The sequence below is a fragment of the Desmodus rotundus genome, chromosome 12 (genome assembly GCF_022682495.2).
Source record: "Desmodus rotundus isolate HL8 chromosome 12, HLdesRot8A.1, whole genome shotgun sequence".
Taxonomy (NCBI): Eukaryota; Metazoa; Chordata; class Mammalia; order Chiroptera; family Phyllostomidae; genus Desmodus; species Desmodus rotundus.
Genome location: NC_071398.1, coordinates 2,935,190 through 2,961,542, shown reverse-complemented (window position 1 = coordinate 2,961,542; position 26,353 = coordinate 2,935,190).

Genomic DNA, 26,353 nt, shown 5'->3' with positions numbered 1-26,353 from the left:
GAATTCATCTTTGCTCTGTCTAACCCCAGGCCAGTAAGTCACGTCGCCAACCTGTGCCTCGGTTTCCTCATCTGTAACACCGATGAGCGCCATCTCCTTCGCGGGACGGCTGAGATGGTCAAACGAGAAAGCATATGGAGTTTGGCAAAGCCTCCGACCTTCTCCGGAAGCCTGGCCACCCCGTCCCAGCTTGCCCTGGCCGCTGGAACTCGGCTCGCGGGCCGAGGGAACAGATGAAGGGTTTGCAGCCTTGAGCTCTGGGTGGAAAGGCAAATACCTCACAGCAGGGCTGAGAATTCCAAACACGGAGGCTTTCTTGCATGTGGGCTCCTCTCCAGTGCTTGGCAATAACGGAAGGCAAATATCAGGAACCCAGTGGGGAATTCATGCTTAAAAAAAAAAACCCAAAAAACCCCAGCACACACACACAACCTCCCCGTGCACTCTGGGGTAATTAAGCAACTTATAATTAACGTCCTCCCCTTGACATCAGCTGACAGGGCCCACTGGCCACAGTCGCACACACAGCAAAGGAGGTTTGCTCACATTTCATGTTTTATGTCATTTGGCTCGTGTCGGAAAACCGGAAAAACGCATGCATGTGTGCGCCCTGGCTTACAAGTCTGCGGTTTCCTGGGGGGAAGGGGCCGTGCCGTGTTCATCCTCATTCCTTCTGGTCCCCAGCACAACCCTGGCACGTAACCACTCTGCTCCGAACTCAGGGACAAGGGGTGTCTCCCAGTGCCTGTTCTGGGACGTCCTCCCTGAAGACCGATTTCCCACATTGCTTTGTGGGTAGAAGGGAGTCTCAGGGTTTTGCGTCTTGTAAGTCTCATCCTGAATGAAATAGACGGTCAGCTTGGGGATAGCGTGGTGCCGCAGTCCTGGGCAGCGGTCGCTCTCAGGCTGGCACCTGGGGCCCACAGGGCACTCGCCCACTCACTCGCTCACTCACTCATTCAACAAATATCCACTGAGAGTCCTTCACATGCCGGCGAGGTGCTGGGTGCAGGGGACACAGAGGCAAACGAGAATGCGAGGGTCCCCGTGCTCATGAGCTCATTTCCTAGAGAAGAACCTGAAAGCCATTGCCCTTCACGTTGACCGCAGGTGGCCCATGTGATGAAAGACATTACAGAGGCCAGTCTCGGGAAGGGGCTGAAGGAAGTGAGGAGGGGAGCCACAGGAAGCTCCAGGTGAGACCGCCTCCAGGTAAAGGGAGCCACATGCCCCAAACCGGCGATGAGGACCAGCCGTGACTAAGGCCAGAGAAAGACCCAGGACACAGAGAAAGGTGAGGTCAGAGGGGCAGGTGGTGTCACGTCACAGGACCACGTGGGCCGCCGGGCAGAGTCTGGATTGTACCCTAAGAGGAAGGGGCTCCCTTGGAGGGCTCAGAGCAAGGGAGTGGTGCAACCCGACCTTCGGGGAAGGGACCACGTGGGACCACGTGGGACAGAAGGGGAAGCAGACAGTTGAGCAGTGAGGCTGGTGGAAAAAAGAAATGAAGGCCTCCTGGGCCAGCGGGTGGGGGTGAAGATGCAGACGTGAGAATACAGAGCGGATTCCTGTCCCGCTCTGAGAGAGGTTGGACCACAGGCTCCCCGCCACCTGGTCCCTTCCGACCCAAGGTTTTCGCAGCTCTCGAAGAGTGTATACCGTTTCATGACTCCCAAGTTCAGGGTCTCCCTCCCCAAGACCGTGCCCAGTCGCTGGTCTGACCACGTTACTTAGAGCCGAGTGGTGCGGGGCTGAAACCTCATGACCCTTCCCCATCTTGAACTTCAGCTCCAGTGTCTCTTCCTGCAATAGACATGTCCATTAGTGTCATGACTGCCACCCCAGGCCACCAACACAGGTGGGCAAGAAATGCGTGTTTACGTTCCCTTTCAATGATCGTGGCAGGTAGAATAATCCCCCCCCCCCCCGAAGGTATCCACACCCTGGTCTCGGAACCTGTGACGATATGGCAAAGGGTCTTACGGTTGCAAGGGGAATTGAGCTTGCCCATCAGCCGAATTTAAGATTATTCGGGATGGTGCAGGAGGGCCCAATGCCGTCACGGGAGCCCATACACGTGGGAGAGGGAGGCAGCGAGGGAGACATGAGGGAGGAAGGAGCCTCAAGGCAAGGCTGGCCGGAGGCCTGCAGACGCTGAAGAAAACGAGGACAGAGACTGTCCCCTGGGGTCCCCAGGAGGAACCAGCCCTGCAGATGTCTTGGCCTTTAGTGCAGCGAGAAACCACGTCAGGCTTCTCCAACCTGCAAAACTAAAAGACAATACTAAATTTGTGTGGCTTGAAGCGGCTAAGCTCATGGTATTTGTCCAAGGTGGACCCGCCCGAATGCCTCATGTAACCTTAATGCCCTCTTTAAAGGCCCCTGTGTCCAGGCAAGGTCGGCTTCTGAGCTACTTGGGGGTGAGGACTTCGATGTGCGCGTTTTCAGGGGACAGAGCTCAGCCCCTAAGAAGGTCTTTGAAATCCAGGGGACGAATGATGTGTCTGAGCCTCACTTCACTGCCTCTGGTCACGGGACTGCTGAGTGGCCACCTGAGCCTGAGGAGGACGGCCTCTCGTGGATGTACTTGGCCTCCAGGGCAGACTGGGCTCAGCCCTCTGGCCCAGCAAGCTTCAGGGATCCGTGTCCTGGGCTCCTCCATCACGGGAGTGTCGGTCCTAACCCGTATTTTCCACCCCTAATGCTTCTGAGCTGCCACGTCTCTGCCTCTCTCTGGGGGTCCACTTGTCTCTCCACAAGCCTGCAGCCTGCGGGTGCCCCCTGCCCCCTGACTCCCCTTAGGTGGACACAGTGCCAGTCCTCCCCAAGCTTGGCCACCGCAGATCTCCCCAGCGCCCCAACGAGTGAGCTGGGGTTCCACCCCAGACCCTGGCACCGTGGTCAGACCCGCTTGCCCTTGAAGCAGACGGTGGCTGGCAGACACCGGTACCGACACGCAGGGACGCTCTTCATCCAGGCGGCTTCAACAACAGACAGGTACTTTCTCACAGTTCTGGGGGAAACGTGGACACAGGTGCCCAGAGGGAAACCAGGTGAGGATGTGGGGAGAGGACGGCTGTCTACGCGCTGAGGAGAGAGGCCTCGGAGAGACCCAAGCCTGCCAACACCTTGATCTTGGACCTCCGGCTTCCAGAAGGGTGAGAAAATAAACGTCTGTTGTTGGAGCCGCCAGCCTTCAATCCTTTGTTGTGGCGGCCCTACCAGTCTAATGTAGGCTTCGTGACCTTTGTCCCGTGGTCCTGGGATCCAGGGAGACTACTGCTGATGGGCATCACGAACCCTCCTTCCTGCCCTCTCCTGGGGGCACCTTTGGAAAACCATGCCCTTCCTCCCTCCCAGGTGAACCCTCATCTCCCTCTTGCTTATGCTCCCCTCCTCAGCTCCCTCATGCTTTAGGTTCTTGCTTGGATTTCTAAGCCCCACATGCTGGATATCTTACGTCAAAAGACCAGCCGCGTCTTTTTTGGAAAGAAAATGCGTCACCCTACTAGACCTAGAGGGGTTGCTTCTTTGGTGCTGTGGCTCGGCATTCAAATCCCACCCCCACCCCCAACCCCTGGCACAAATCTCACACCACCACCCCTCCGAGTCTTTGCTACAGTAACAAGTTCCTGCCGCTGCCTCAGGGTAATGCTCTGGACGTTGGCTACCTTCGTCACCCGTCATCCGGTCATCGGCCCCCCACGGGAGGGAGCTAGGTGCAGGGAAACATTTTCCACACTGATAGTTGTGCATTTGTTTTAATGTATAGTAGAAAAAAACAAAGTCACCACCTCAAACCTGGGAGATCACAGACATTGCCGCTTACGGCCAGGCGAGCGCAGGTGGGTGGACGCACCGTGTAAACACTGTCCCGAGAGATACACCGGGTATCAGGACGGGGGCACGAGAAGAGCCGAAGCTGGGGGACGGGCATTGTCCTTGCCAAGTGTGTGGGGCCCTGATCTGGGAGGACATGTGGGAGGAGGCGAGGGGCAGGGGCAGGCGGTTTCTATCCTGCCTGTTGCATCTCTTACATCCTCTCTGTGCCTGACCAGGAGCCCAGCTTCTGGTGTCCGTGTCACAGGAGGCAGTCCACATGGACACTGGCCAGGGAAGGCCACAGGGCTCCCGGGGTGCGTGCTATTGAGGGGGCGGCCTTTGCTTCCGAGTCTGTAGGTGTCTGAGAGGCAGCGTGGGGCTTTGCTTTTCCCTAACTCCCCAGCCTCGTCAGAGGCGAGCGGCACCTGTCGTGAATTTGGCTCCCCGTGGATGCGCTAGATGACATCAAACCCTCTCCCTGTGCCCAGCGCGCAGCCATGGCGCATGTGTCAGAGACCGCCAACAGTCCCCACGCCCCCCGCTGAGAAGCCACCAGTGGCACCCACGGGGGCATGGGGTGAGGACGCAGGAGTCTCCACAAGTGGACAGCCTGCCAAGCACACACCTCCAGGCCAGCACGGCATGGAGGCCTGCATCCCCAAGCCCAGGGCGACACGCCAGCAGCCAGGTGGGCCAGGGCTACATCTCCCTGGGCAGCCAAAAGATTACTTCACTGCAAACGGTTATGACCCCCTCATTTGACTGAGTTTCAGCTTGTTCGTTCTAAGGCACCTTTAAAAGTGGAGTATCATGGGAAAGCCCGCAGCTACATGGGTCTTTTTGGATATAACTGTGTGTCTCCTGCTAAGGCTATATTCATCCAATGGCATTTAAGGCTCATTAAATTTTGAATCCCCAGTCACCTGCCTTTGGCTCAAAATAGTCTCGCCGCTTGCCTTTTGCCTCTCAACTCCATTTTCATGGAAATTGTTCCCATTCACCTCCCGGTTCCCTTCTTCCTGCTAGCGACGCCTGCTCTTTAATAATCTCCGACGTGGGATCATTCACTCTGGGAACCTGTTATTTGGAGAGTACGCTGGCCCTTGACGGATGGAAAGGGCTGGTGGTAGAAATGAGAGGAGCCCAGGAGAATGCTCCTCCCTCTTCCTTCCTGCTCTGGCTGGGCAGAAGGCAGCCACCTGCTCACAGCGATGTCACTGCTGGCCGGTTACTTCATGTCTTGGGTCTTAACCCAAGAATGTGCCAGGGTCTAAACAGGAGGAGCCGAGAGCACCCCCCACAAAGGCAGCACCACCCCTCATAATAGATAAATCTTACACAGTACTTCATAAGCGCAAGGCCCTCAGCCAAGTGCTGACGAACAGACAACGGGGGGATTAGCCCCTAGTTTTGTAGATGAGAAGACTGGAGCACAGAGAAGTTCAGCAACTTGCCCAAAGTCACACAGCAATAAGCTGGGCCTCTGGGATTTGAACCCAGGCCCTCCGAAGGCAGAAGCCCCTTCTTCTACCCACCCCGCTTAGCCCACCACTCCAATCCCTGCACCTGAGGACTCAGCACAGTAATATCAGATCAACACCTCCAGGTCTCCTGATGGTTTCAGAAAAGCCAGAAGTCAAAACTTTTACATTAAAAACTCCAACTTTTTAAAAATCAGCAAATAAAGTCTTTTTTTGAACACGGCGAGGGCCACACAGCAGACACATCCGTGAGCAGAAAAGGGTTTTTGCGCTGCCTGCATGAGACCTCTGGTGTAAACTAGCTCTTTGAAGAGAACCAAGTGGCCGTCAAATTCACCCCCTTCCTGCCCAGAAAAGGAACTTCCTCCAGGGCCAGGCCGGTCAGGAGGAGCGGCTGGAACTCCGTGTGGGGAGCCAGGCTGGGCGACCCCAACGTCCCCGTGCTTCCTGGAGCGCGCAGCTTCTCCAGTGCTGACTGGTACGTTACTCTAAAGAAAGGAGGTTCAGGGCAGGGGGCCCTGTGATGGGCTGGCTCGTGCGCAGCCTGAAATCACTGCGCCCGCACAGCGGCCTGCCCGAGAAACGTCAGCTGTCGTTAACCTGCCTATAAATCTGCTTCCACCAGGAGCAGGCCGAGCGCACACCACGCAGGGAGAGTGCCAGGCGCGGAAACACGTGTTCTTCCCACAAAGAGCCCCTCCGACGGTGGACAGGCGGTGTCTTCCTCCACGCCGCCCCTCTCCAGGCTCCCGGAGCAGGAAGGCTTTGCTTGGGCCCCTCCCTCAACAGGAGCCTGAGAACGCTTTTCATCATCCATGGTGGCATGTTCTGCTAAGTGCTTGCTGACACAGCTGAACAGTCATAAAATGTCACGAAGAGTAAATGACTTGATAATGCACAACAGTCATTAGGATGCGGTACGTGTTCACGCTCTTTACATATTTGCACACCCTGGTGTGAACGTGTCTTCCCTCATCGCGCAGAGAAAGCCTCCCGTCTCTGTGCGCATCCAAAAACCTGGTGCCCTTATCCCTCCTCTCTTCTCGCTCGTGCCCGTGGTCCTGCAGGCCCACCAGGTGGGACAGCGGGCAGTGGCAGCCCTCCCCCGCCCTCCTCCCCATCCCCGCTCGCTACCCAGGATACGAGAAGGAGAGAAGCAGGCTCTGCCCGTGGTAGGAAATCCCTGCTGGCCGAGGGGCTGGAGGCAGCAGGCATTTTGACAAATGGGTGAGAACGCCAAGGACAAACCCAGACCAAGTCCCGGATGTGCAGCATTTGCCAGTCCCCGCGGAGCGCCCCCTGTGGCTGTCAAGCTTCCAACACAGAACACGGGGTTGGGAAGAGCTGTCTGTGGTGGCTCTCCGGAGCCACGCTGTCCCCAGCACACGGCTACTTGGAGGTCAGGGGCTGCTACCTAATTTCATCGGCCCTGACTTTGACTTCTCTCTGCCTGCAGAGAGCACGGCGGCCACGCTCTAGCCCAGACACGTCCCAGATGTCGAGACCCAGGTCTTCTGTGGTGCCAGTGAATTCGGGAGAGGGCGCTGGGAGGAGGCTGCCTCGTCCCTGCTGCTCAAAGGGGGAAGCTGTAGCCCCAAGGGGGGAAGCATTTAGGCAGGACCCACAGCCATCTGGCATCAGCCTAAAAGGCAGGAACTCAGTTCCTGATGCTCTTTGCTCCTGTGCAAACTGGGGCCTGCCCAGCAGACACAGGTCTCCATGGAGCCCCGACACCCCTACGCCACCAGCCCCTGTGTGTGTGAGTGTGTGTGAGTATGTGTGTGAGTGTGTGTGAGCGTGTGTGAGTGTGTGTGTGCCACGTTGGAAGACAGGCCTGGCAGGCTCACTGAGCCCTGCGTGGGGACGATGGTTGCCAGGTAACAGATTCAGGACTCTGGCGGGGAGCATCACGGTGGGAAGCCTTCCTTGGCAGATACAGGTAAGTGGGTGCAGCAGGGAGCAGAGTGGGCAAAGACTGATGTGAGGGTTCAGAGTCAGAAGTAGGGTGTACAACCCAGGGACGGGGGGACTAGGGAGACATTATGACTCCAAAGGACCTTGAAGAAGATCTGGCCCATGTCCTTGCATACTCAATAGGGACCCTGAGGCACAGCGCTGGGAATGGACTTGTCCAAGGTCACAGCATTAGTCGGTATAAGAACCAGAGCGACGGGACCTGGATGAGGACCTCGGGTTCCCTGTGAACCTCACTGAATAGGAAAGAAGCCCTGTTGGACAGAGCAGCCCAGAGCACCAAGGGCGGGAGGTTTAACACTAACTCCCCGGCTGGCTGCTTGTCTGGGATGAGCTGCACGGTGCTGCTCCCACCCACCAGGGACCCTTCCCCCTTCCCATCCTGGCCCTGGAGGAGGGGAGAGGGCCAGGAGGGCCAGGAAGCAGGGAGATGGGTGAGAAGAAGTGATGCTGATGTCATGGGGGGCATGAAATTCCAAGGGGTCACTCGGCTGAACAGATGGCAGGCAGATATTGGTTTGAACGCACACATGGTTGAGTAAATAATGTTTAAGTTTTCCGTGCCAGCCCGGGGCGCGGAGCAGACCGCGCTGGCGGAGGCGCCGGCACCTCCCGCCCGGCGTCATCTGCTCTTCCCGGGGTTTTCATTTCCTCCCCTGTCTGTGCTTCAGAGCACGGCTGGCTGCTCAGGAAGCCGCGGCCCTTGGAGGCAGGAGTGTGTCTGCGGAAAGAGGGAGGGAGGTGCCGGAACGGGGTGGGGGCGGGGGCGGCCCTGTATGCCCAGGGCGCACCTGTCAGGTGAAATCACAGTCAAGGGCATTCCAGGCCACCTGCCTGGGGAGTTGGCTGTGTTTTAATCCTTTTAATAAAAACCCTCCCAAGACAAGACCAAGGGGGTGTCCTTGGTCTCTCTATCCAGGAGATGGTTGCTCCACCCACAGAGCCAAGAGCTGGGTCTGGTGGGACTTCCAGGCAGGACTCCTGAGTTCTGGCCCTGACTTGACCACTCGCGGGCCTCAGGTGGTTTCTTCAACTCCTCTGAGCCTCAGTTTCCCCGTGTGTCCACCGAGGATGTAGGCACTGGCCCGACTATCCTCAGCGGGAAGAGGGGGTTGCATGAATGGAGCGTGAACGGGCAGAAGGACAATGAAGAAGCGCCTGGTGGATGAGGCCGAAGGGTCTCTGGCTCACCAGAAAGGGGGACCCTCGGCCACCGTTTCACACCCTGACCCTCTCAGGCCTCAAGACACAACAAGGCAGGCAGCAGGACCCGGGCCCAGGGCACTCACCTCTGTGGGGGGGCAGGCAAGGGAGCTGAGTGACAGGAGCAGGCACCGTGAGCGTGTTCTGGGGTCACAGTGTCCGAGCTCACAGTTCTGTCTGTCTCCCAAAAGCAGTGTCACCGTGGGCTGCCAACAGACCTCTGTGCCTCAGCTCCCTCATCCATCCAACTGGCATTGATGTGGGAGGACAAGGAAGATGTGAGCAAAGCAAGCAGCACGGCGTTGGGCCCCCTGGCGAAGGCTCACACCTGTCGGCTGGATTATTACCTGGTGCTGTGCTTGGACCACAGCAGGGAAGGCGCACCCGGCCTTGGGGGGCAGGGATGGGAGGGCAACTGGAAGCAGGGACTCTGCTGAATCTTGAACGAGTGAAGAGTCAGCCAGGCAAAGACAAATGCATTAAAATATATATATACTGTGGGGCAAGGACTTTGGCAAGAGTGGAGAAGAATCAGACAGACAGGGCTCTGCGTCCTTGTTTATGCCTCTCGTCCTGGGCCTGGGCCGCCAACTTGTCCCATGAAGGGTCCAAGAGCACACCGGTTAGGCTCAGAGGTCCACATGCTCCCCGTCGCAACCATGCAGCTCGGCTGTGGAGTTGGGACATGGCCGGGGAAACTGCAGAGATGAACGGGGGCGGCATCGAACTTTAATTTGGAGGATGTTGACTAGACTTCTCCTGGTGATTATTTTGCAATATGCACAAATATTGAATCATTACGCTGTACACCTGAAACTCATATAATGCTATCTGACAATTATCTCTCCATTTAAAAAAACTTTAATTGTGAACACTAAAATTGGACTTTCATATCATTTTCACATCCCGAAGTATTACTGTTCTTCCCCCCCACCCCACTCCCTCTGATCATTTAAAAGCGTAAAAACCATTCATTCCTCCTGGGCCATTCCAAAAATAGGCCGCGGGCCGGGCTAGTGTTCAGACTCCTGTTTTATGGTAACAATAGACACGGAACCAACAGAACCATGAAATCTGGGGTAGCGGCTGGTCCTGTGAAGATCCCGATACTTTACAGAACTTGGGGTGGCGGGGAGAGGAGGTTCTGGTTTCGTTTCGGCGGAAGACTCCACGGCGGCTGAAATCAGATTAACCCGATAAAACCAACTACCCCAGAGTCTGGACAGGAGGGCACCCACGCAAAGGCCAGCTCAAAGCCTTGACGGGGAAGAGCAGCAAGGCCAATGCGGGGCTGGGACGCGGGATTTGTACGGGGAAGGGGGGCGCTGGCTGGAAAAGAGAAGGAAGATGCGGACAGACGGCGAAAGCTTGCGTTTGTACGAAACCCACCTGGAATTAATTCGGTATCAGCGGACCTGGCCTTGGTTTGATGGAAGGCAACTATCTGGAAAGGGATTCACGATGTAAATTCCTTCCGCGACTTCTTTTTTGCATGTAGGACAAAAGGAGGGGATGTGCGAACGCAGCCCCAAACGTGCCGTCAGCCTAGGCGGTTACTACGGACCCTGCAGAATCTGGCCCTCCGTGGACAGTGGGACCAGGTGGAGCGGCCCAGGACCTCCAGGCATGGGCCGTGTGTGGCTTCCTGCGTGTGTGTAAAGAGGCATTTCCCACTCGCCCCACTGGAAACAGGGGGCCCCACAGCCAGAGCCCCCAGGCACCTGAGAGTGCCAATGCCGGCCTTGTCTCTTGGGTGATGTCACCAAAACAGGGAGACCCAAGAAATTAGTGTCATCTCTGAGGTGGGGGAGGGGTTCTGGCATTTGCTACTCGCCCTTCCCTGTCGGCCCCTCCCACTGACCTTGCCACCCTGGTGGGCAAGAGAATCAAGTGTTTCAGAAAGAATTTTCTTCTAATAGAAAACTGTTGAAAAGGGCTTTCCTCCACATCCTGGGTCGAGCGTAGGATAGAGGACCCACCTCCTGCTTAGGCAGCTGTGCTAGGTACATCTCTAGATTGTGAGCAGACTCCCAGCTCTCCACCCCTCCCCCACATATGTGTGTGCACACAAGCACACACACAACTCCCATAATGCCACACTAAGTGGTGCACAGCCCCACGCAGTTTAACTTGAGCTTCATCAGTTAAGTAAGTTCTTTTGTGCCATTCTGCAGCTGTTGCCATCTGCCTGATTTCAATCAATTAACTTTTAGTAAAAAACATTAAGTTTCTTAATGCGGCAGCATTGGCCCAATTGTGTGGTGAATTGTGAGCGTGAAGGAGACAGATCACTCACATTCGCCTTTCCTGGGAATAGTCCGCTCTGGAACCTCAGGCACCGTGCCAGGCGAGGGTGACCGAGGGGCCCAGGGAGGGGATTCGGGCCCAGAGCCAGGCATCCTGACACCCACCTGGCCGCGTGGCGCCCGCCTACAGATCTGGGCGGAGGCTTGGAGTGATCGGCTCCACAGGCAGGGTGGGCTTTGCAGTGGGGGGAGAGGGCCAGGTGGATTTGCAGACTCAGTATTGGAGAGACAAAGGGAAATGTGGAAGCTGGAGCAGCAGGGGAGGTGGAGAGGGGCTTACAGAGACAGGACAGAGCAGGGTCCTTAAGAGTCTCACAGAAGAGTGGGAAGGCCCTGCCCAGCCCAAGCCCCTCTGCCACCTCCGGTCACCCCATCTCCAGGCCCTCAGCCTCCAGTCCGTCTGCAGATGTGGCCCGATCCCCAAGCTGGGACAGCACGAGGGGCTAACCATGCATCTGAACGCAATGCACGGTTGCAAGGCTCCGGGGAGTCTGGCCCTGCCCACCTCCCAGCTGGTGTCCCACCGCCTCTTCCTCGCTCACTGTACTCGAGCCACCCTGGGCTCAGAGCCTGGTGAGTCTTGCTGAGGGCAGAGCCTTTCTCCCGGCTGCTCCCCTGCCTGCAGGCTCTTCCTCCGCAGGCTCCTCCTCTGCCCCCAGCCCACCCTCAGCCCCTGCTCACTCTGGGCTTTGTGCACAGCTTGGTCTCCTCACTTTATCTACAGCTCAAATGTCACTTCCCAGCTGCCTGCTCACAACCCAGCCTCCTGGGGTCGAGGTGAGGGCCCCTGGTGTCATCTGTCATGACTCTGCTGGGCACAGTGCCCAGCATGCCGGGAGGGCTCCGTGAATGCCGTTACTCTTTTGTACTCAAGCAAGGTTTTTGCGGAGAGGCAGAGGGCTGTGAACCCCTCCACGCGCAGCCAGAGCTGACTCAGCAGCGGCGCGGGAAGCAAGCCGGTATTATTGCCCAGCAGCTCCAGTCCACACCACCCACCCTCCAACCCCAGGCCGGGTCCAGGGTCGGCTGGGCAGCTGCAGAACCGTGCCTCCTGCCTGCATCCTCTCCCGGGCCTCCACCTGCTCCCTGCCTGCCAATCATGCCACACGGCTGCCCTCAGCCCGAGGAGCCCGGCCGTGCAGCCGCCTCCCCGCACACGCAGGGCTCACACATGCTCGCCTGGCCGCCCGGCATGCAGGCCCGTGTGCTGCCGTGGCACGGTGCCCGCTCCCTGGCATGGCGAGGCCAGCTCGTGGCCTGGCAGATGGTGGCGGAGTGGGGGCCGGAGGGGAGTACGGGCTCCTGCCGTGCTCGAGGGGAGGGTGGGGGTGGAGCCGTGGGCAGGGGGGAGCTTGGCAGGCATGCAGGAGATGCTGTCATGGCCTTGTCTGTGGAGCGGACGCCACCACCGCCCTGGCTGGGCTTCCCCGGGGCGGGGCGAGACCCAGCCCTGCTTGTAACATCAAGGCCATCACAGGTGAACTGGAGCCTGCGGAGGAAGCCGCCTCCAGGGCCTGAGACTTCCGGGACGCTCCACCCCTCTGCTTCCGGGTCTGCAGCCTAGCCACCACCCAGTTCCATTCAGTCCCATTCAGCCAGGACTTGGGGGTGTCTGCTCTGGCCCTGGCTGCAAGAACCAGCGTGGTGTGCCCTCAGAAGGGCTGGGCTGACATCCAGGCACTCGGGGCTGGTCCTGGGCCTGCCTCTGGGTCTCCGTGCCTCAGTCTGGGCCTCAGAGCCCTGGCTGGTGCACCTGGGGGGTGAGGCGGTGGTTACAGCCTTGACAAAAGGTGGGGTGCTTTAGAATGGGGGCTCCACCCCATGCACTTAAGGAGAGAAGCAGGAGACAAATGTCTACGTGGCGTCTCAGGACTTGGCGGAGGGTGTGCGGGGGGGGGGGGGGGGGGGGGGCGGGGGTAGAGCTGGGGAAGGCCAAAGAAGGCAGGGGAGAATTTTTGCAGAGACTTCTGAGCCACGACGTGGTTGTCATCGGGTCCGAGGTCGGTCGGTGGGACCCTGCCGAGTCTCAGTCCCGGCTCCACCCTGTGTCAGCCATGGGACCAAATTCTCTGGACACCACTCTCCTTACCTGAAAAGCAGCCCTGGGGCAGCTCCTGCACCCTCAGTCCTGAGGACCAATGACATCTGTGAGCACAGAGCTGGGGCACTGCTGTCACTCCAAGAGGAAGGCAGGAATCCAGAAAGAACCGGCCTCCATGGGGAAGCCCTCCCCGCGGAGGCACGCACCGGAACGGAACTGGGTGCGTGGCTGCTGGGTGCGTGGCTGCCGTGTGCAGAGCCCTCTTCCACGCTGCGTGTCCATGGGGCCCCCTGCAGTCAGCCCCTCCACACCTTGAAGAGGGAGCACACTATCATGTCCCTTCACAGATGGGAAATGAAGCCTGAGTTGGGGACCACACCCGAGTGGAGGCCGTGTGGTTAGCATGTTGGAGGTTTGAGCACCAGCCCTCTGATCTGGCCCTCCCGTGCTTTGTGCCTCTGCCCCCAGCACGGTCCCCTCGCGAGCTCCTTGAGCCCAGCACTGAAGCAGGTTCTCTAGGGGACTGGCACTGGCAGCCCATTAAGCCTCTTGTCCCCAAGGACCCCAGGGGTCAGAGTACAGGCCTCTCTCCATGACCTGTGCGATCTCCCCCCACCCTGCTCCCTCCCCCGACCTCTCCAGTCTACCCTCTCCCATCCACTCCAGTCCCTCTGGCCTCCTTCCTGCGGCTCACATTTTCCAAGCTTGTTCTTTTTATAAATCACAATATCACACCCTCCCTGACCCCTGACCCTGCCCACCATACTACTTGGTCCCTCAGATCGGAAATGATCTCGCTCATCTGTCCCCTTGCTTTCTTGCTGTCTCCCCACCGGAGAATGTGAGCTTTTGAGTGACAGGAAGGTTTTTGTCAACATGTCACCTGAGTGTGCCATCCCCAGCACCAAGGGCAGTGCCCAGCACAAAATAGGGGCTCAATTAACCCTGTCTGCTGAGTGTCTGTAACACCCCAGGAAAGGAGGGCAGGGGGATGGGGTTTGCCCCACCCCTGGTGCAGCGCAGGCTCCCTCCGGGGAGCTCTGGGCTGGCAAGAGGGGGACCTTTGGGAGGAGAAGCTGCCTCCCTGCTGCCCTCTCCAGCACCAGAGTGCCGAGGCTGGATCGGGAGGGACCTGCTGAATGGTCATCACTACACGCCCCCCCCCACCTTCTTCGCAGAGTCCCCTGCAGGGTACCCAGCTCCGAGGCCACTGCCTGAGCCCCAAGCCCCTCCTCTCTGGGCGGAGCAGGCAGCCCAGTTTGACGCTCCCACCCAGCATCGTCTGAGCCCAGGAGAACATTCTCTGGAAAGGCCCTTCTGTCCAGACCAAGCCCTCGCTGCATCAGAAGACAGAGGAGCAGGGCCCTTTGGACAGAGATGCTGAAAAGCCCTCAGGCCTAAAGACACGACGTGGGACGTGGGTGTCTCCTTTGGCACCTGAGCATCCCCACACCCTACAGCAAGACTCTGTGTCTCCCGGTGTGCGTGTGGCAGCTGGGGGCCTGGCAGCTGCAACATTCTCATCACGTCCTGAGCTTCCCCGCACCACGTGGTGCCATCCAGTGCTCTGCGTTCTCATCTCGCCTCTGCCACCAACGTGCTCTGTGTCCCCAGGCACGTGGCCCGGTCTCCCACCTGCCATTGCTCAGACCTGTGAAGTGAGAGTTGAATTCCACATCCCCGAGGTCTTTCCCACCTTAGTGGCTGCAGCCGCGTGGACTTGGAATCAAAGCGGACCGCATTTACCAGACACGCTGCTAGCGACTTTGTGGAGTAATTTGTACAAAACCTCCCGGAATAAATTAGTCACCCAGCGGGGCGAGTCCGGGGGAAGAAAAATCAATAGAGCCTGTCTCAGTCAGTTTTTAAATTTTCTAAACCTCCGAGACGTTCTATTTTGTCTCAGAGATCTCACAGGCCCCTGACCCTACAACGCACGTTTATGGCCGTCATTTAAGAATGTGTAGAGATTCCTTGTAGGGGCTGAGAGCCCCGCCTCACCCAGAACCTCCTGGGGAGCAGCCTTTGCCAGGGCTCTCTCCACCCGGCCCCCCGCCCCCAGTGAGAGATTCCTGGGGCAGCGAGAGGGGAGGGGATTGGAAGGAGAGCAACTGCCCCTGCCTCTCTGTCTGAGTCATTCTGGGAAGAAATTTAAGGGCCACTTGTTTCCAATGCAATTGCCACCCTCCTCAGCAACTGCAACTTGTCACACCCCTCCGTCAAGGTAATGGGCAAACCGACACTTTGTTTAAACAGACTTGCTGCCCTGGCTGGCTGCAAAGAATGTTCATTCCTCGGTCTGGGTTTTAGTTTCTATGGACAGCAGGAAGCACCGCCACCCTGTCTTCTGGCTGTAGCAGACCAAGGCAGAAGCACGGTGAGTGGGGAGGGCTTTGGATCAAAGACCCGGATTCCAGTCCCAGCTCCTCTACCGAGCAGGCTTGAGGAAGAGACTTCATCTCTTCAAGACTCGGTTGTATCACCTGTGAAATGGGCATCATGCCTTCTCTCTACCTTCTTTGTGGATGTGCCTGAGGGTTACAGAAGCTAGCAGCTGCACCTGCCAGGCTGCTTGGTTACAGGAAACAGCCCTGGTTGCCCGAACAAAACTAGACCCATTGGTGGCATAAAAGGAGCTCGTGGGGGCCACGGGGCACGGCAACGCCTGGGCCCGACTGTGGGCGAAGCCTCGGCTCAACTGTGGGTGAAGCCTCGGCTGCTGGGCCGGACCTCACAGCCACCAAGTCTCAGCTCCAAACACACTTCTCTGCGCTCTGTGGCGTGATGCTGGGCCCAGACTTTCCTGCTGGGTTCTGCCAGGAGAGGGCGCTAGACCAAGGTGGCCCTCTCTCCTGTGGGTCTCCAATACCCCTCTGCTTCTCTCCCTAAGTCTGGAATGACATCACTTCACACGGACGTCTGCGAAGACCCTTTTCCTGAGCTAGACCCCAGTCACACGTGTCAGGGGACACAGTGACTCACTGCAGGGGCGCACCACCAATGCTGCGAAGCGTGGCATCTCCTTTGCTTTTCTGATCCGTGGCTCAGTCCTCCCCCTTCATAATTAGGAGCACAGTGAGTCTCTTCCTCGTGAGGCCTCTCCCAAGAATTGATTTTTCCAGGAATCCCAGGGGCGGAACATGTTCCCAGGGGAGCAATCGGCCCGGCTCTTCACAGGGAGGCGGGTCAGCCTTGGCATCCCTCCCAGTCTGGGTCCCTGCAGGGACCCTCAGTTCCTTCTAGAATTGAGCAAGCAAGACTTCAGCTCTTTCTCCTGCCATCCCCCCACCTCCGGGGATTCTGGCCGCTCGTAGGACCCTAGGCCAGCCTAGAACCAGAGCCTCCAGGCCCTCCCTCCCAGGGGTGTTCCCCTCTGAGACAGACAGGTTTCTGTCTTTGCCCTGGAAACACTGTGACCTTCCGTCCGCAGACCCTGGGTCACGGCCCCTCCTCCCGAGGGAGGCCCTGAGTGACTCCAAGCTGTCCGCACCCGCTCCTTGGGAGGTGGCGGAGATGACCTTCAACACTTCCAATGCGGTTTGCTGGCTCTGAATAGACAGAGGGAGTCCAACAGTCTGATCTCTGGCAAAGCCCTATCCCTCTGGGGATTACATGTTAGCGTGTGAAAAATCACATTTCAAAAGGCACAGAGTGCCGTCCCGCTTCAACCAGACGGCGGCAGATCTCTGACTGGTGCCCGGTAAATGATTGACAGCAGTTCTCGGTAGGGGGCGGGACTGGGGACAATTTTATAGTTTGTTTCCATCATTTCCTTATCTACATTGTCTCAGTTTGCTTCCGTGAGCATGTATCAGTTTTGCAGTGAGAATTTTAATGTCACTTTAAAAAAAATGCTAGTACCGTGTGGTCCCATAGTGCTTTGCTGGGTCTCATGTCTCCGATGTAATTTCCTACCTGTGAGGTCAGCAGGGCAGGTATTTTTGTTCCTGCTTCATGGACAGGGACTCCGAGGAAGGAGGAGTGTGAGACCTGGCCTGTCCGAGGTCTGAGAGTAAAGCTGGGACCGGGGCCCAGGCAGCTCTGGGCTCCAGTGGCTCAGCCATGCCTGGAGCAAGCCAGGTGGCACGAGGACTCCAGAGACTGTGGCTTTGCAAAGTCAAGTCACCATGGTGCCAAAGGCAACAATGCCCCTGGTTCCGGGAACCAGGAGGGATGAGAAACTGTGGGACTGAGAAGCAAGCTGCTGATTCTGGCTCCCCAGAAAGGGTAGGGAACCCTGACTTTCCACGGGAAAGAAGGGAGGGGTGAGCTCCGTAGTGGGGGTGCTCGTCTTGGGTGAAGGGGAGTCTGAGGTATGAGCCGTGTGATGCTGGTTCTGCAATGTCTCAGGGGAAACGGTCACGTTCTCATGCAGATGGGAGCCCACGGAAGTCCGCTGCCTCCTTGGCCCATCAGGTTCCTGAGAAAGACCAGGTGGGACATGCCCTCTGCCGCCCCATCCAGACAGGCGCCCCAGCTGCTCCCCGGGGGAGCGGGGACACAGGCGGACAAGGGAGCATGGCCCGCAAAGCATTCTGCATGAAGCCGCAGGGCCAGACTCCGGAAGGGCAGCAGCTCGACACGGCCTTGTCCGGCCCCAGATTCTTCCACCCAAACCCATAGCCCCCGTGAGGCGGGCACGCATGCGCTATCCTCCCCATTTCACCAAGGAGGAACCTGAGTCCCCGGCCATCGCCTGCCCAAGCCCACATTAGGGGGCAGCTGGTGGGACTTGAACCTGGGTCCCCAGGCTCCTGATTCCACATGCTCTCTGCCCCACACGTGGGGCCGCCACTCCGAGAGCCACCTCACGACACCTGCGTTTGCTCTTTTGCTACTAACTTGTCCTGAGACAATGTCCCAGAAACACAACAGAAAAAGGCTCAAGTGCACTAATGACCTCCCAGGGACTTTGCGTTCCCCCAGTCCCAAGACTGCGCCGGGTTCTGAGTCACCCTGCCACAGACGCGGGGTGGAGGGGAGGTGGTGTTGGAGCCAAAGTTTGGGCGAGGTGCAGAGGAACAGGTGGAAGAGAAGGTGTCCAGTGGGTGGCTGGTGAGACAGACCCAGCCCAGATGTACCCAGGAGAGAGGACACTGCTTGAGAAGGACCAAGAGGTGACCTCAGCTCGTCTGGGGCTTCCTTGGGTCTCAGGGCCAATTGAATCAGGGTGGTAGTACTCTGGGGCTCCCTGGCTCCCACCCTCTCTCTCTCTCCTCGCCCCCACTTTTTCTTTCAGTCTCTCTTTGCAAGTGTCGGCTTCATTCTTTCCTGCAGCAGACCTGCCTCCTCCTCCACCTGGGGCGACTCTGTGCTGAGACCTTCCAGGCCTCCCCACTCTCAGCCCTGCCGCACTGAAGTCTAGTGTCCTCCTCATTGCCAGTGCATGCTTGGTGGGCTCCTCTGGAATCAGGTGCCTGTCACCACGGCCAGGACAGGGGCCCAGCGAAGGGCCCGCCGGGGTGAGGCTGGGAGTCTCCGGAGAAGGAGCGTCACCGTGGGTGGACAGTATCTGACTTCCTCACTGCGGAGGGTCATTTGGGTCACAGTCTCTCCCGGGCAGGCTTCCTGCTCTATCTCCCCTGTCTCCACGACCACCCCACGAAGTAGATGCCGTCACCCCAATTCACAGAAGAGAAAGCGGACACCCAGAGGGGTTCAGTCCCTTGCTTCCACCCTATAACTGGTGAGTGACAGAGCCAAGATTTAAGTTCATTTCCACTTGGCTGCAAGGCATGTTCCCCTCCCAGCACCACACTGCCTCTTCAACATCACAGGCATTTGAAGAGCGCCTACTGCGTGCAGAACCCCGTGGGGCCTGCAGACAGTCACCAGGACTGGTGTCTGCCTCCCTAGAGTGGGTCTGCTGGCCTCGCCCCCCCTCCCAGAAGGTGTCAGTGCAGCAGAGAAGTGGCACGCAGGTACCAGGTGCCGGGGGTGGGGGGAGGACAGGAGATGTGAGCTTCCTGAGTGCCGGCCGTGGCCCCGGCCCTGTGCCGAACTGGTCCACGTGCGCCCTTGAGACCCGCCGTAACAGAGTAGCCACTGTTAAATGTAAACCACTGAAAATTAAGTAGACTTGAACGGCACGTTCACGTCCAGTCACTGGGCACCTTCTGAGTGCTCCACAGCCACACGCGGCCTCTGGCCACCACGTCGGACGGCACAGACAGGGAGCCTTCCTGCCATCACCAAAAGCCCTACCAGACCTCGCCGGGCTAGCCAGGCCGCCCTATGAGAGCGCACACTGGGTCTGCACTTTGCTCTCCATTCTGTACGCAGCCCCTGGCAGAGCGCCTGACACACAATAGGTGCTCAGTGGCTGCGTGACCGATGAGCGAAGGCACAGGGGTGGGCCAGCGCAGGTTCACCGTGGTTCGTATGGGAAAAGACAAAGGATGCAAATTGATACTGCAATAGTAAGTAAACAATAATACAATATATAATTCAATGACAACTTCCATTCAAGACTTACCATATATTTAATGGTAACTTTCTGTAAAAACATGCAAAGGAAAAGAGGTTGCGGGCTATTTCTGGATCCCTGTCGGCGGCACATTTGGGGGGCGGGCTGGGGATCAGGACAGGGGGTGGCACCGTCCTGCAGTAAGTGCTTCTCGCTTTCACCCCGACTTATTGCCGTTGGAATTTCATCAGCCTTTCTTAACCCCGCGAGGTGATATCCCCACCTCACAGACTAGGAGACTGAGACTCACCAAGGCCGCGTGGTCTTTTTACAATCACACACAAAGTCGGCGTCCTCACCTTCAAAGCCCACCTGTCACCCACCACAGTGCTCCTCCTCCATTTCTTCCCAGCCCAGCCTCCCTCTTAAACAAGAATGTTCAGACTTGGGGGGCACCAGACCCCCGCCGCCTCCAGCTGGCAGGCGCGCAGGTCCCTTTGGGTGCCTCCCAGCCCAGCAGACCAAGCCTTTGGGCATACCTGGCCCAGAGGTGAGCAGCTCCAGGTCTTTCCTCTGCACCGTGCGCAGGAAAGCGACTCTTTCTCGCCCCCCTGTGGCCAGGTGAGGCATCTGCTCAGAGAAATGGGTGGGTGGTCTGGGGACAGAGGAAGGGGTAGGGTGCCACGTGGGCAGGGAGCTCTCCCTTTTCCTACCAGCACCTGGGTTGGGGGTGGTGAGTGGCTTTGTCCAAGCGGCCCTGTCTCCAGAACCCTGTGGCTCATTACCTAAGTGTGCTCTTTCAGCCAAAGGAAAATTACCTTTCCTTCAAGAACTCCCATCTGGAAGTTCTCAGGGCCCTTCTTTGTCTAAGAGCTCTTTGCTCGCTTATTTACTTATTGCCCATATTTGATGAAAACGTGTTATGTTCTCAGGAGTCCCCCCTCCCACCAAAGGCCACTTCCCACAGGCTCAATTTAATTAACGAGTGCCAACTTGAGGATGAAAGGTGGGAAGCAAAAAGGTCTCCTTTATCCAATCGGAGCCCGGATAAAATCGTATTAACATTTCACCTTTTGTTCTTGTGTAAGAAGACGCTGCGGTGCATTGTATCAAAAGTTATTGAAATCATTAGGAGAGAAAGGAAGAAAGGCAGAAGATGGCTGTGGCAATGAATTTGGATCCCGCCCCACCACACACACACACCAAACAGGAGAAAGAGAGAAAGAAAAGGAGGAGAGAGGAGGGGAGGAAGAGAGAGAGAGGATGCTGCTCCCTAGCCTTGTTTTAAAGTCGGATCAAGACAACCATTTTGCACAAAAGCGTGTGAATATCCTCTGTTTCCAGGAGGACCCCAGGAAGGTAAGCTCCCTAAGAACACAGGCCTTCCCTGCCTTTAATCAGCATCTCACCGGCCCCAGAAGGCAGCCTGGCCCATGGCAGCAACCAGCCAAGTATTTGTCAAACACCCTGGAAAACAACAAGCAGGCCGGCCGGTGGGCTGGGCTCTCACAGCCTGTCTGTAACTCACTGCGGACTCCGAGCCAGTCCCTGAGCCTAGCAGGTCCCTCACAGATAGAAAGCGGACACTTGTCCCGCTTCCCCGGCAGGGAAGCTTCGAGGACACAGTGGAGGCGGTGGGGAGGCCCAGTGGCAGGTCCGAGGGGTACAGAACATCAGCCACCCCATCACCGCCACTGCCCCGCATGCCTCCTGAGTCAAAGCCCTTCCACCACCACGGATGGGAAATCAAAAGAAAGAAAGAAACAAGGCGTAATCACAGCTGCAGGGCCACAGAGCAGGACAGAGCAGACACGAAATGCAAACGAGCGGTGTCTGGCGTTGGATGGGAGTGGAGGCTGGACCCTCCACTGCTTGGACAGGGTGGCCGTGAACAGGGTGGGGGACGCACAGAGGCCCTCGCAGGGGTGAAAGCCACCAGCGGTGCCTGGCTGCGGTGCATGGGGGGGGACTGTATTGAAGACCTGGCAGGTAAACCTTCCCACAGACCAAGGGCTTGTCAGCAAAGAGCTTGTCACCTGGCATGACCCATGTGACTCAACAGTGAGGTCGTCTCTCCGCCAGGTAAAAATGGTCCCCCACTCCCGCCTCCACCCAGGGCCCAGTCCCTTTACTCACACAGGTGTTCCCCGAAAGGAGCTCATCACAGATGTGTCTTCCGCCCGCAATACCGAAGGGAAGTGTCTTCCTCAGGTTGCGGTGACGGAGCCCACGGGCTGAGGAAGCGGACCCCACCCAAGCTGGGACGCAAGCGGGGAGGTCCTCCCAGGCCACTTTCCTCCCCGGCAGTATGGAGGCGAGCCCAGGTGGCTCAGGGCCCGAGTCCTCCCCAGCCTCTCCGAATCAGGACCATTTGCTCTTGCTCCGCAGCCTCAGCCACTGCCATTCAGGGAAAATGAGAAAGAGCAGCCCCGCGCTCCCGGTTACGGGCACTGGGGGTGAGGGTGTGGCGTCGCCCCTGGTCACCCCACCCCTGTCTGCCCATCTCCGTGGTCCCACCTGTCCTGTAGGTCACTCACGTGTCATGGCAGCGGCCTTAAACCGTCCCCTTCCTCCCTCTGGGCCTCAGTTTGTTATTTTCATGGTTAACACCCTACTAGAGAAGCTGGCCGAGAGATGCCACCCTCTGGAGGTGCTTCCTGAAGGGAAACCCAGTGACCTGGAAGGAAGGTCTCCATGTGCTGGGCCACAGACACGGGGTGGGGGTGGGGGCAAGGCATCCCCGGGCACTCCCACAGGAAGGTCAGCAAACATTTAGTGAGCGCCTGCTGTGTGCCAGGCACCACTCGGGGCGTCAGGGACAAAGCAGCAAGGCCCCTACCCTGTGGCATCAGAGGCTAGGCAATGAGGGAGGGGACACAGGAATCAACAATGGGCATAAGTAACAAATAAATTGCATACTTTGCCCTAAAATGATCGATCGGTGCTATGGGGTGGGAGGGCTGGTGGCCATGCAGCTGAGGTGTTGGGACAGGGAAGTGGCAGCCCAGCTGCGGGTGGAGAGGGGAAGGGCCGGGCAGAGCCGGGTTTCCACAGAACCTCATCCCCCCCCCGAAGGAGTGGTGTGCATTCCCACAGAGGGGACGCATGGCTGGCCGTCACAGAAGAGGCAGCCGGGAGCTAGGGGACTAGGGAGGGGTTCAGTCTGCTGCAGCGGGTGCTTCGGTGGGTGCACTGGGGCAAAGCAGGGGCCAGATCACAAAGCTCCATGGCTCCGGGGAGGGGGTGGGGTGTTGCCCCCAGAAGCTGGAAGGCAGATGAAGGCTGGTAGCTGGAGTCCAGTCTGTGACCAGGAGCCACAAAGCAAGGGGAGGACTGCGGACTCCTCTCCTGCAAGTGCGTGGGACCGTGCCTGTGTCTGCCTCCCTGAGGATGGGTGTGACCTGCTGTGACCACTGGAACAGGAGCAGAGTGTCACATGTCCCTTCTGGTGGAAGCTCCTAAGAGCTGGCATGCAATCGCCTGATGGCCGTGCAGCCGTGGGCCACCGCTCCACTAGCCTGAGCCGCCCCGCCAGCAGCCGCCTGGCTGCCCCTGCGGTGTCCTGTGGACAACTGCCCGGTGGCATGGCGTCCTCCAGAAAGTCTTGAACTGCTTGAGTCCCGGTTTTCTTTCCTTTATCCAAGAGGCACCAAAGAGCTCTGCGGAGCGTGAGTGCAGTGACTCCATTCTGCGGCTGCAGAGACTGAGGGCCAGCGAGCCGAACAGCATGGCCAAGTTCACATCCCTGAGAAGACTCAGGTTTGGGCCTCGGGCCTGGGCCTTCGAGGCCGTCTGTTGCCCGCCTGTCCCGGCAGCTGGTGAGGGTGAGTGCGAGGTGAAGGTGGGAGACGACCTGAGACAGAAGCCGTGAATTTCTAACCGTCCCTGACCGCAGGGTGACCCCACACCAGGCTGCCGCTGAACAGGAGGCAGGGTGGTTGGGGTACGACAGTAGACTATTCTCCAACCTTGTCCCCCGCTCGCCACCTACCCTCACCTGCCCAGACACAGCAGGCACCTGACGGCTTCACTCACAATGCAGGCTACCGCCTGCCCCGCACAGCTGCACGCAGACTGTACCCCCCTCAGAAGCCCTGCCCCCACTGGTCACCTACGCCAATTATGTCACCTCCTCAGGTCGCCGGATTGCTAAGACAGGAGCTTGGTTACCTGCTCTCACACTCCCTGTCCTGCCCTGTAGGACCCCCATCACCAACGTGTTCACCTTTGGGAAACGCCCCTTCCTACGCTGCACCCACCATGGGGTTCTTAGCCATTTTTCTCATCCCAGCGTCTTCAACTGCATGGGCCACAATAATACCTGTAGACCGAATGAAGACATGGTCCGTCTTGGTCTGTCTGCCTCAAATGGAAATTCCACCTTCCACAGTTGAGAAGGATTTCACAGACCTTCTCCCCTGGACCGCATTTTAAATAAAAAGTCCCAGTCCCCAGACACTGCACGGGCAGCCGCACCAGCGCTTCCCTAGTAATGAACTTCCCCGGCATTATTGCCGCATTAAATCGTGTTAATCAAATGGGAAGTGGTAAGCAGGGTCCCCCCTCTGCAATCCTTCCTGGGCTGCACGCTCTCGGCGGGGAAATGAGAAGGCCGATGCGGATCGGAGTCCGGGTGGATCAAAGGCGAACAGCGGTTTGGATTTGTGTTAATTCTGCATGCACAAAAAAGCCTCCTCGTTCTCTTTATTCAAAAGAGGCGGAAGCACGACAATAACATGCGGCCTGGAGAGCAGCGATCAAACGCAGAACGTTCAGCTCAGACACTCAGAGGCAGAGGGTGTGGGGAAGCCATTCCAAGGCGAGGCTGTGCCCACTCTGCCTCCAGCACAAAGCCTCTTTGCCACATCTGCGCCCATGGAAGCGTGCATCGTTCCAGGTGTGCCTGGGGGGGTGGGGACTCCGATTTCCTCTGCATGAAGTAGCTCTCGGTTCAGGTTGGAAGACCTTGCCCCTCCTTCACAGAGGCTTCCTGACCGGTTACTGAACTTTGCAAGGCAGCAAGGGACAGACTGACTGTGGTCCCTGCTCTGAGGATGTGCTGAGTCTGGCGGGAGATTGGAGATGAACCGGATGGGCCTTGGTGGGGTACTCAGTGGGTTAGAGCGTTATGTGGATATGCCAAGGTTGCGGGTTTGATCCCCAGTCAGGGCACATACAAGGACCAACCAATGAATGCATCAGTAAGTGCATCAAGAAACGGATGTCCCGCTGCTGGGATTATACCCTGAGAACCCTGAAACACCAGTCCAAAAGAACCTGTGCACCCCAATGTTCATAGCAGCACAATTTACAATAGCCAAGTACTGGAAGCAACCTAAGTGCCCATCAGCAAACGAGTGGATCAAAAAACTATGGTACATTTACACAATGGAATTCTACGCAGCAGAGAGAAAGAAGGAGCTTATACCCTTTGCAATAGCATGGATGGAACTGGAGAGCATTATGCTAAGTGAAATAAGCCAGGCGGTGAGGGACAAATACCATATGATCTCACCTTTAACTGGAACATAATCAACAGAAGAAAAAAGCAAACAAAATATAACCAGAGACACTGAAGTTAAGAACAATCTAACAATAGCCAGGGGGGAGTGGGGTGGGGACAATGGGAGAGGGGATTACAGGAACTACTATAAAGGACACGTGGACAAAATCAAGGGGGAGGGTAGAGGAGGGGGGAGGGAGGTGGGTTTGGCTGGGGTGGAGTGGAGGGATGGGGAGAAAAGGCATACAACTATAATTGAATAACAATAAAAATTTAAAAAAAGAAAAAGAAAAAGAAATGGATGTTTCTCTCTCTCTAAAAAAAAATAAGTATATAAAGGAAATGAAGCAGATGCATCTTCTTCAAAGAAGAGAATGCTGTTGGCGTGAAGGGAGGCCCCAGACACTTCTGGGCCGGGGCACCAGGGCAGGAATGGGTGTTAGGCAAGGTGGCTGAGCCCTGGGGGCTCACACTGTCCTCCAGCACCGAGCCCCGGCCAGTGGTGGGCACGGACAGCCAGTGTTTGAAAGCTGGCCTCTTCAGAGTCCAGGGGTCTCCCAATTTCTGGACCCCAGGAAACTTCCCCAAATATAAGTGCCCACCAATAACATCCAGTGTCAAATTACACGGTCAATTCCAAGTTGACAGAGGTCCTTCCAAACAAATCTAGATGTGGTAAAAATTCCATACATCTCTCCCTACCCCCTTAACCCAAAAAGAGGCCGGAGAAGCTGCCGACCTCCCCTGTCAGCAGGGACCACAGATATGTGCAGAGTGTTGGGGAGCGGAGAAAAGGCAGGAGGGAAGCAAGCCAAACATGCGAGGCAGGTTTGCCTCAGGTAGCGCTCACCTTGATCCCAATGGCGTATGCATGCCTAGAAAGTGGGAGGATTAGAAGGGAGAGAGAACACGGATGTCAACCAGGGTGGACGCACAGCAGACCCTCCCACTGAGCTGTCACTCCCCGCCAGGCAGTGGGGTGCTCGGCACCTTCAACACCATGTGTTTCTCAGGGAGCTGACACCTGGAGAGCCGGCGGCTTGACTGAGCTCGCACTTTGTGAGACCCAGACCACCGACCCACCCCAAACCCGGTCTATTCCACCAAAGCCCACTGAGGGTCTCCGGCGCATCTTACAGGACTTGAGTTGTTTTACACAAAAGCTAGAGAGAGGCAAAATGCAAGTGGCCCAGTTGCCCAGTGTTTTTTAAAACGCAGTGACATTTTTCAGACTGTTAGCTGCTGTGGCAGACGGTGGCCTTTTGGTATTTGGGGAACGTAAGAAGCAGCTGGATTGCAAGGCCACCATGGCATTTCAGGCTGAAAAGCTGGATACTCCAATCAGGGGCCCGGAGGCTCTGGAGTCTTTATCTCCCGCTGGACCAGGCAGTGGAGGAGGAGGTACTGGGCTGGGCGCAGGGCAACCTGGCCCCACACCCGCCCCGGCCTCCGACTCCCCGTGGGTCTTCAGGAGAGTCACATCTGTCTTTTGGAGAAAAAGATGATTTGTACCCAGGGATCAGATACAACAGTACACTCCCCCCAAATAGGACTTGGAGGAGCATCAGGGGATCCGCTGAGATGGCTCTGGAGTGAGTCACAGGGAGAGAAAGGGGG